Source organism: Lolium rigidum, chromosome 2, assembly GCF_022539505.1.
Source record: "Lolium rigidum isolate FL_2022 chromosome 2, APGP_CSIRO_Lrig_0.1, whole genome shotgun sequence".
Classification (NCBI taxonomy): domain Eukaryota; kingdom Viridiplantae; phylum Streptophyta; class Magnoliopsida; order Poales; family Poaceae; genus Lolium; species Lolium rigidum.
The window spans coordinates 21,503,097-21,511,365 of NC_061509.1; the positions used below are offsets into that span (position 1 = coordinate 21,503,097).

Consider the following 8,269-nt stretch of genomic DNA (forward strand, 5'->3'; position numbering starts at 1 on the left):
TTATTTGTAAATACCACTGTAAGTGCTACTGTAATAAAAATGAAAATACATGAGTTTTTCCCATAAGTACCACCGTATATACCACTATAAAACCAATGTAAACACAATAGTTTTTTTTTGTAATTCCACTCTCAGTTCTAGAGTAAATACATGACTTTTCCTGCAAGTACCACTGTAAATGCATTGAGTTTTTTCGTACATCTCATGTAAATCCACTATAAATATGAGTTTTCCCATAAAATACCACTGTAAATACATCAGTGTTTTTCCGTAAATCACATGTAAACCCAGTGTAAATACACCAGTTTTTATGGGAGTAAGGACTAATTTTCTCTTCATTTTGGTTCTGTTTTGCAGATACAATACATGTGTGTCTGTTTTCTCACGGTACATGGTACATGGAAGAAGGGATCTGCAGACTTCCGTTCGAAATTAATAAAGGGAATCACGGAAGTGGTGGAAGGGGAAAACAATCCTATTGTTCTAATTCTTTCGACTGTTGGCCAAAATAAAAACAACCGGATGTGAAATAGACAGTCCCTTTTTTAATTATTACTTGCTGCGCTGCTTGAATCAGACGGGGATCGATCTAACCGTGCTTCCTGACAAGCATCTATCTAGACCAAATTGGAATCACCTGCTTCACATTCGGATCATCCAGTACCACTTCTCTACTACTTTATATTAGTAGATAAATGGCATTAATTCTCATGCTGGCCCAGTACCATCATCTCGAATCTCAGGGTTAAGTACATGCGTAGGAAATCTGGAGAAGGTTGGGGGCTAGATTCAGTCGCAGCGTTGCTTGACGGCTGCTAGACCTCGGGCCGGTGGCCATGCCCGTAGCTGCGGCAATCTCTTGGCCGCACCATGCCCTGCGGGTGCCGGCACGGCGCTGATGCCTCCTGTGCCGCTAGCTCATGCGCCCAGCCTCTTGTTTTTATGTCTAAATCGCTAGGTTGCGAGGCGCCCCTATCTCCATGGGCGTGGCTTTCGTGCGGAGAGGAAACTAAGAGAGTTGACCGAACGAGACAGGCTAAGTAACTTGCCAGTGTGTCCTAATGAGTTGGGTCTTAGATGCATGAGCTAGCATTCCTTATCCACCACAATATTCATCACATGTGTTCCCCTTCTCCAGGTCCTCTTTTTTCCTTCTTCGGACCTCGAACTTTGCACAAATACAGACTGCTACGACCCGATGTTACTAGTGTTCGATTCCTATGTTCGGCATTGGCTCTGTTTTCCTACAGCCGTGCGTGCGGTGTTTATTTATAAATATGGATCTCATGTGGTTGCTCAAGTTTTTTCCCGTGTGTACCCAACCTGCAGGGAGGGGAGGTTGTTGCAGGCTTTGGCCCTGACCAGCCCACCGTGTCCCTCGCTGACCGCCGCTGCTTCGTTCCGCCTCTGGTGGTACACCCGGAGCTGCTGCCAGCGTCCACCTTGAGCTGCAGCTCCGACCTGCTACTGGCCAGCGCTCCATGAGCGTCTGCAAGGCCAAACAGGGGAGCTTCAATGTGCTGGGGCCCAGGGAGCCGCAAGAGACTGCCTCGTACGCACTGTGACCAAAGACAAACGTCCAGGTACGACAAACACATGCCCAATATTTTCCTTTGCATACTAGTATACTTGTGAGCTACAATTGTTCTTGTGATCCCCTGTACCTACTTGCTGGGTTTTGGTGATCCCTCTACTTGAGGTTTTATTTAATTAACCTCTTGTTTTCTGGACTTGATGAATCTGAAGCTTAAATAACCTCAAGGTGAGAGGGAGCTGATCTGGACTACTAGTTTAACAAAGTAGTTCATTCTTTTATCAGTCAAGAGAATGCAGCCACATTAAAAGGATGCATTATTTCTGTTTTTGACCGTTGGAAAAGCTGTGTGCTGCTTCTTATTATCTCGGAAGATTGATGTCTTCACATAAGTTGTTCCTACTTTCTCATGCAGGGCTGCCCATGCTTTGGCTCTTTGCGTGCAAGCATCTGAATTTTATCCAGATGCAAGAATGTGATCATAAAAGAAACACCACTTCAGTTAAGACTTGAGATGATTAAGAGTTCAGATGAAATATCGTACCAGTGTTTCAGTTTTTGGCCAACCACTAGTCCCAGTCCTTGCATTATTCGCTTGGGTAAATCCCCTGATCCGAATTGGCCAATGTCCACATGCTCTTTTGTTTGCTGCTGGTCGTGATAGGCAGCAGTCCGGTACACATGGACTTTGGTAGTACTTTTTTCCGTCACATTTCTTCTTTGATTACGACATCTAGAGGCAGGCTACTACTTTATAGACCATCGGACCAACGCACTGGTCTATGAATCCAAGTAACCGTTTTGGCTGAGCTAGTCGGGCTTTGCTGGCCCGACTAGCGGTGTGTTCATTTCTTGTCTCTACGTCTCATGCATCTGCAGCGTCCTTTGAATTCAACTGCTATTGTTTTGCGCTCAAATACCCTTTTTTTTCTCGTACAAATATACGTGGGATTATCTAGATGATTTTTTAATACTGTACTATGGATTCAGCTGCTATTTGTATCATGCTTTGAGCTCACTTCTTGTGGTACTGATTTAATTCGCAATGCTGCTGCATTTTATTTCTGGTACTGATATACTGATGTTTCTTACTTGCAAGGTTTAGAAGCCTGTGAGCGTAGGATACTGATGTCTCCATTGAGAGTTTTCCACGCTCTCATACATGAATTTGGACCTTCACCGCAACCGTTGCTGCCATGTGACGTTTAGAAAGGAAGGATCTGGGTTGATCCTTTAACTTTGTGTATGTATGTAATCTGCTCTGAACAGCCTCGCCGACTGGTCTACGCGCCCATTTCTGCTTCAGAGTGCTTTAGAGGGCCTGGAGTTGTAATATTATTTCTGTTTGGTTGAACTCTTGATGGAGGTAGGCTGTCTGTGTGAATGTCACGTTAGTGCTGTATGCACCTTCTTTTTGTGAATCTGTTTGCTGTGTGATCTATATGTCCAGAAAAGAGGCAAGGTCATGATGAAATTTTCCAAGACCATTACTTGTTGACCTCATTTATCAATTATCTTAACTAAAAATGTTTTTGTAAAGAATATAATCTGATAACTTGCTGGTTATTCTTTGGGCTCCTGTAAACAGCACAACGAGAATATAACAAAAGAAATGCATTTCGATACTAGTAGGTGAGCTCCAGCAGGGTCACATAGGGATACGCACGAGCTAGCATTTACTTTCCCCCCCCGTACTTGTACGATTGCCGCTCGATAAAGTCAAGCGTGAGTGGTGGCTTTCCCACCTTACACGGAGAGATGGTGATAGCTGAGATTTTCTATTCTCTGCCATAAACACAATAGATTTTCTATTCTCTGCCAGAAACACAATTACAGAACGGCGCACTTCGTGATATAGCCGAGAATTCTCTTTTCTCGCCATAACTATTCTTACCAGTGATTTCTTTTTCAATTTTAACTCATCTTGCAACCGATGACAAGCATGAATCATGAAATGATTGAACAGTCTGAACATTTTTTTTCTTAGTTGCATATTCATATGCAAGTAAAAAAGAATCTCAGTTGCCACTTATGTTGCATCTCATGCTAGCATTCATCACGGTGCATCGTGTGGTCTTGGAGTCGATTGAGAATTACACGAATTCTCAATCGGCTGATAATTATCGTTTCATATTCAAAGAAAAATGTGCAAAAAATCATAGTCCGGTTCTCTAATGAAATCATTTTTGGCAATGAATTCTCTAGTGCAAGAAAACAACTGTGCCTATGCTTTCGCCATAAATAGACAAGTGGTGTTAGTGATAGCAAATAATTATTATCTTGTTATAGTTTTACAGTGATAGTTTTTTAGACAAGCCCATTCTATGAAAGATGATCGAAAGCTAGTATTTTCCATTCAATATAGGAATTTTTATAGCACCGAAGGGTCCGAAGCACCCAAACAAAAGGTTCCAGTTGTATTCATGTTGCAATTGGCGCGGTAAACAAAATGTGTTCTTTCAAGACTTTGACCGAACCATTTGTTAGATTTACACACGCACCCAACCTCTTTTTTGCCAAACCAAACCAAATTGACAGAAATCACTCAAAAATAGATAAATTATTAAAAAAAGACATGGCACACAATAATAGAGATGCCACATTTACCAGCTCGTCATTCAAGCCTCCACCCTCCTATTGTTTTTAATACATTTGTTTTTAGAATTTTCTTTAATAGCCCTGTGCTTGTGCATTTTGACCCAAAATGAATCACTCGATTCAGAGGTCAGGATGGAAGTACATCATTTGAAGGTTTCCCGCCCATTTTTTGTGATTGTTGTCTGCTGGTACACGGTTATGGAGGTGCCATTTGATGGCCCAAAGATTTACCAGCTCGTCGTTCAAGCCTCCACCCTCCTATTGTTTTTAATACATTTTTTAGAATTTTCTTTAATACCCCCATGCTTGTGCAGTTTGACCCAAAATGAATCACTCGATTCGGAGGTCAGGATGAAAGTACATCATTTGAAGGTTTTCCCGCCCAATTTTTGTGATTGTTGACCGCTGGTACACGGTTATGGAGACGCCATTTGACCGCCCAAACATTTACCAGCTCGTCATTCAAGCCTCCACCCTCCTATTGTTGTCAATACATTTTTTCAGAATTTTCTTTAATAGACCTGTGTTTGTGCAGTTTGACCCAAAATGAATCACTCGATTCGGAGGTCAGGATGGTAGTACATCAGTTGAAGGTTTCCCCGCCATATTTTTGTGATTGTTAACCACTGGTACAGGGTTATGGAGACACCATTTCAGCGTTTTCATGTCCGTCCTCATGGGCTATATAGAGGGGCCGTCACATAATAAAAATCAGAGTTTTGTTGTTTACCCGCTGTTTTGGGGGGCTATAACCAACTGCTTTGCGGTGTTCCTGACCACAAACACATGGCTGTGGAGATATACTTATTACCTAGTATAATTTTGTGGCGTTTTGTTGTTGCCCATTATTATTTTATGCATGGAACAACATGTATTATGTGTTGTCCCATAACAAACCGTAATTGAGGCCCTTATTTTGTGTGAGGAGATAGCAACTGCCTATCATTTCATGAATGAACTCGCCCGACCCAACTAGCCAAAAATGGAAGTGGATTTTATTAGTCAATTCATCTACATTAGTTAATCAGTACCGGGACTGAGTTCAATTCTAAGTACAATATAGAATATATGGGCTAATTGCACATAACTTCTCATGGCGCCCACCGGGCCTATTCATAATTCATAATCAGAAAAAACAATAGGTTTGAAAATACATATGAGAAACTTCTTCTATATATAAAACTCGTTATTTTGAAGATTTACATTGTACATTAGGGTGGAAAATGGAACTAAATATAGTTCTATAATTACAGAGGTATTCTTGTTACAAATGATTATGCAAACTTAGCATGTCACACTAAATTAAGAATATATTATATAGAAAAGCATGTCACACAAATCTCAGTCAGGGAGGTGGACGGGGCGTCCTCGGAATGGCGTCACACCAACGGGCATTGTACGCATGTAGAGGGAGACCTCCAACTGGGCTAGCTACCTGGTACGTCGTTGGCTGGGTGATCTGCTGGTGGATTTTCAAGTGGCGACATTTTTTTGACTATAACTACGGTGGGCATTAGCCAGCCTGAACATGTATTAAGTCAAGTTACCTATGAGCCTTTTTAGCCTCTACAAGATGTGTTTAAATGAACCAGAGTACACTGGGGGTTACAAGACTTCGTTAATCTCAAGACACGCCGAATCGATTCTTCGATGCAGTCTCTTGGAGGTGCTCATAGGGGTATGGTGTATGTGCATTTATAGGGGTGAGTGTGTGCGCGTATATGTGAGCGTCTTTAATTGTACTGTGTTTTGCAAAAAAAAAAGAATAATAAAAAGGAAAAACAATGACATCACCAAGCCTAAAAACTTAGCACCAAACAACGCCGGAACAGACCGAGAAAAGCAGGAAGGAGTAAAGTTGGATCAGTCGAAAGGATCTCGAAGTCGAGAGGGTGCGGAGAAACGAAACCCGCTTGCCGCGCGATCACTCTACACATTGTAGAGCTAGGAGAGTCGCAGCCACCGCCGAAGGGTATCCCGCTGCCGAGGTCACGCCGCGTCTCCGAGAACCACCGACGGAACCGAAGGGCAAAGTTCCACCGAGAAGACCGCTGCACCTCCTCTTGGCCTCAAACATGAGAAATATAACAGTGATCCCCAACACTATGCGAGGCAACGAGAACCTCCCACACCATCGAAGGACAACGATCACCGAGACCTCGCCGCTGCCACGAACATCCCTGAAAGAGAGGTCAACCATTGTTGCAGAAAAGCAAAAAGTATTTAGCTTGGCCGCGAGATGCGAAGCACACGGGACAGGGCTTTCGCCCGTTCCGTATCCGATCATGACGCCGGAGGCGACACCGCCGCTGAACTTTCGCCCGGAAAGCCAACTCCACCTCCACTGTGAGAGGAACGCAAGAGGGGTCCAAGCTCAGATCTGGAGGGGACCCGCAGGGTCAGTGAGGTCAAACCGACCGCCGACGCCAGGGGTGGCCAGAGGCCGACGCGTCCGAGCCGTGCCTAGGATTCAGATCTGGAGACGAAGAACCGCATCGAGTAGGCAAAGGCAGGTGCACTGCGGTGTGGATGAGCGAGCGTCGGGGAAGAAGAGACGATCAGGACAAGAAGCAACCGCAGCAAGGACAACCCGCCTTCACCGCTAGCTAGCAGCCAGCGCTGGTGAGACGGAGGACGGGTGGACAGGGCGGGCGCCAAGGGAGGCTAGGCCCCATCCGAGCTGCGCAACGCGAGAACCAGCCAGTCCCGCCGCCACCAGCCGCCTGAGGGCTTTGCCCAGAGACGTATGCCGGTGGCGGCGAGGGGAGGGCTGGTGGGGAGGGGGTGGCGGCGCGATGCCTAGGGTTCCCGTCCGGGTAGCCTCGAGGGAAATGACATGGGATCACGGGGTTCGGCGAGAAAAACCAGGGAGAAACCTTCGTTTTGACTTCAAGTGGCGGCATTGACAAGTCAGTGGTGGTACTGGATACATCGCGTGGAAGTTCCAAACCCGTTCGTGTAGTATAGATCCTATATGGCTCTACCTTCCCCATGAATTGATCCTATGTTGGCGGGAATGTGGTCCACGTGTATATTGTATCCTAACATCAATGCCACGAAGTAGTTTACCCAGCCCAAATACACAACGACGAGTCCATGTAAACTGTGAGGGGCCCTCATCGAGGGGCGACACTGTCTTGGTTACACTGGCATTGGGGCTTTCGCGAGACATTGATGGCGTGGCTCGTGTAGTTGTTGGTGGCGGCACAACTGACACGTGTGAGCGTATAAAGTAGAAAATACCATGGGGACTCTAGACGAGATGCACGGTGGTTCCTCCAGAGGCGGCTAGCATAGGAAGTAGAAGTAGCAGAAATAATGTGGCCCTAGCTTCGAAGCCCCTGCCTTTCCTTTCAGCGCTGGCGCTGGTGGAGGAGGCACGAAGCCGGGGTTCGCGTTCGGCCACGGCGACATGAAGAGGGTGCGGGCGGCGGTGGTGGTACCACCGGCGTTAGGGTTTGCCATGGACGGCGGCTCCGCCGCCATCTACGGCGAGGACAGAGTAGGAAAGGGTCGGTGGAGAGGCAGATGGGCCGTCCATGGCCGGAATTATGCCGATGACCGCGCGGAATTGACGGGGAAGCGAGAGCGTGGGGGAAGTTCGTCGCGACGATTGGTTCTTCGTGCGGGAGCGAGAGAGATAGCCCGCTCTCGATTGAAAGCGCCAATTTTATGGCGCGGAAGGAGGCAATATGCCGCGCGTGTGAATTTTTTTAGTGCGCGCGTGATTTACCGCGTCGGCTTGAGGGGGAAAAATGGCCGCGCGCTCTATACTAGTAGTTATTTTTGCGCGGGCGTGTTATAGCGCCTCTGGTGGAGATGCTCTTTGGGAATCAGCTATGGTGGCATACAATGATATTGCTCCCGAAGCTCACACATAGGCATGGAAACGTGAGGCAGTTGTTTATTTGTTTTCATTCAACGCCAAAGCTCAAGCTACGAGTCTCTTTGGTCAGCTTTTCTGAAAAGCATGCACTGATTTCTCTCTTTCTCCCTCATCTGTACCCACACCTTTTCTGTTGGAGAGGCAGCCTCTTCCAAGAAGAAGGTCAATTCTTTTTGAGTCTTCTCTAGAAGCAAAGATGATAATGTATTGCACTCGTATAGGAAGATTCAAACTATCCTTTGTTTCTTGGG

General features: G+C 45.8%; 1 long non-coding RNA gene across 2 annotated transcripts; it reads left to right on the top strand.

Annotated features, from left to right (window-relative positions):
• The first annotated feature begins 1,695 nt into the window (after positions 1-1,695).
• LOC124686075 lies at positions 1,696-2,973 on the top strand. 2 transcript variants are annotated; one of them, XR_006997706.1, is made up of 2 exons: positions 1,696-2,133; positions 2,634-2,973. It is a non-coding gene; the product is annotated as an uncharacterized LOC124686075 (long non-coding RNA). The 2 variants fall into 2 exon arrangements; XR_006997707.1 differs by having other exon boundaries at positions 1,721-1,762.
• The last annotated feature ends 5,296 nt before the right edge of the window (positions 2,974-8,269 follow it).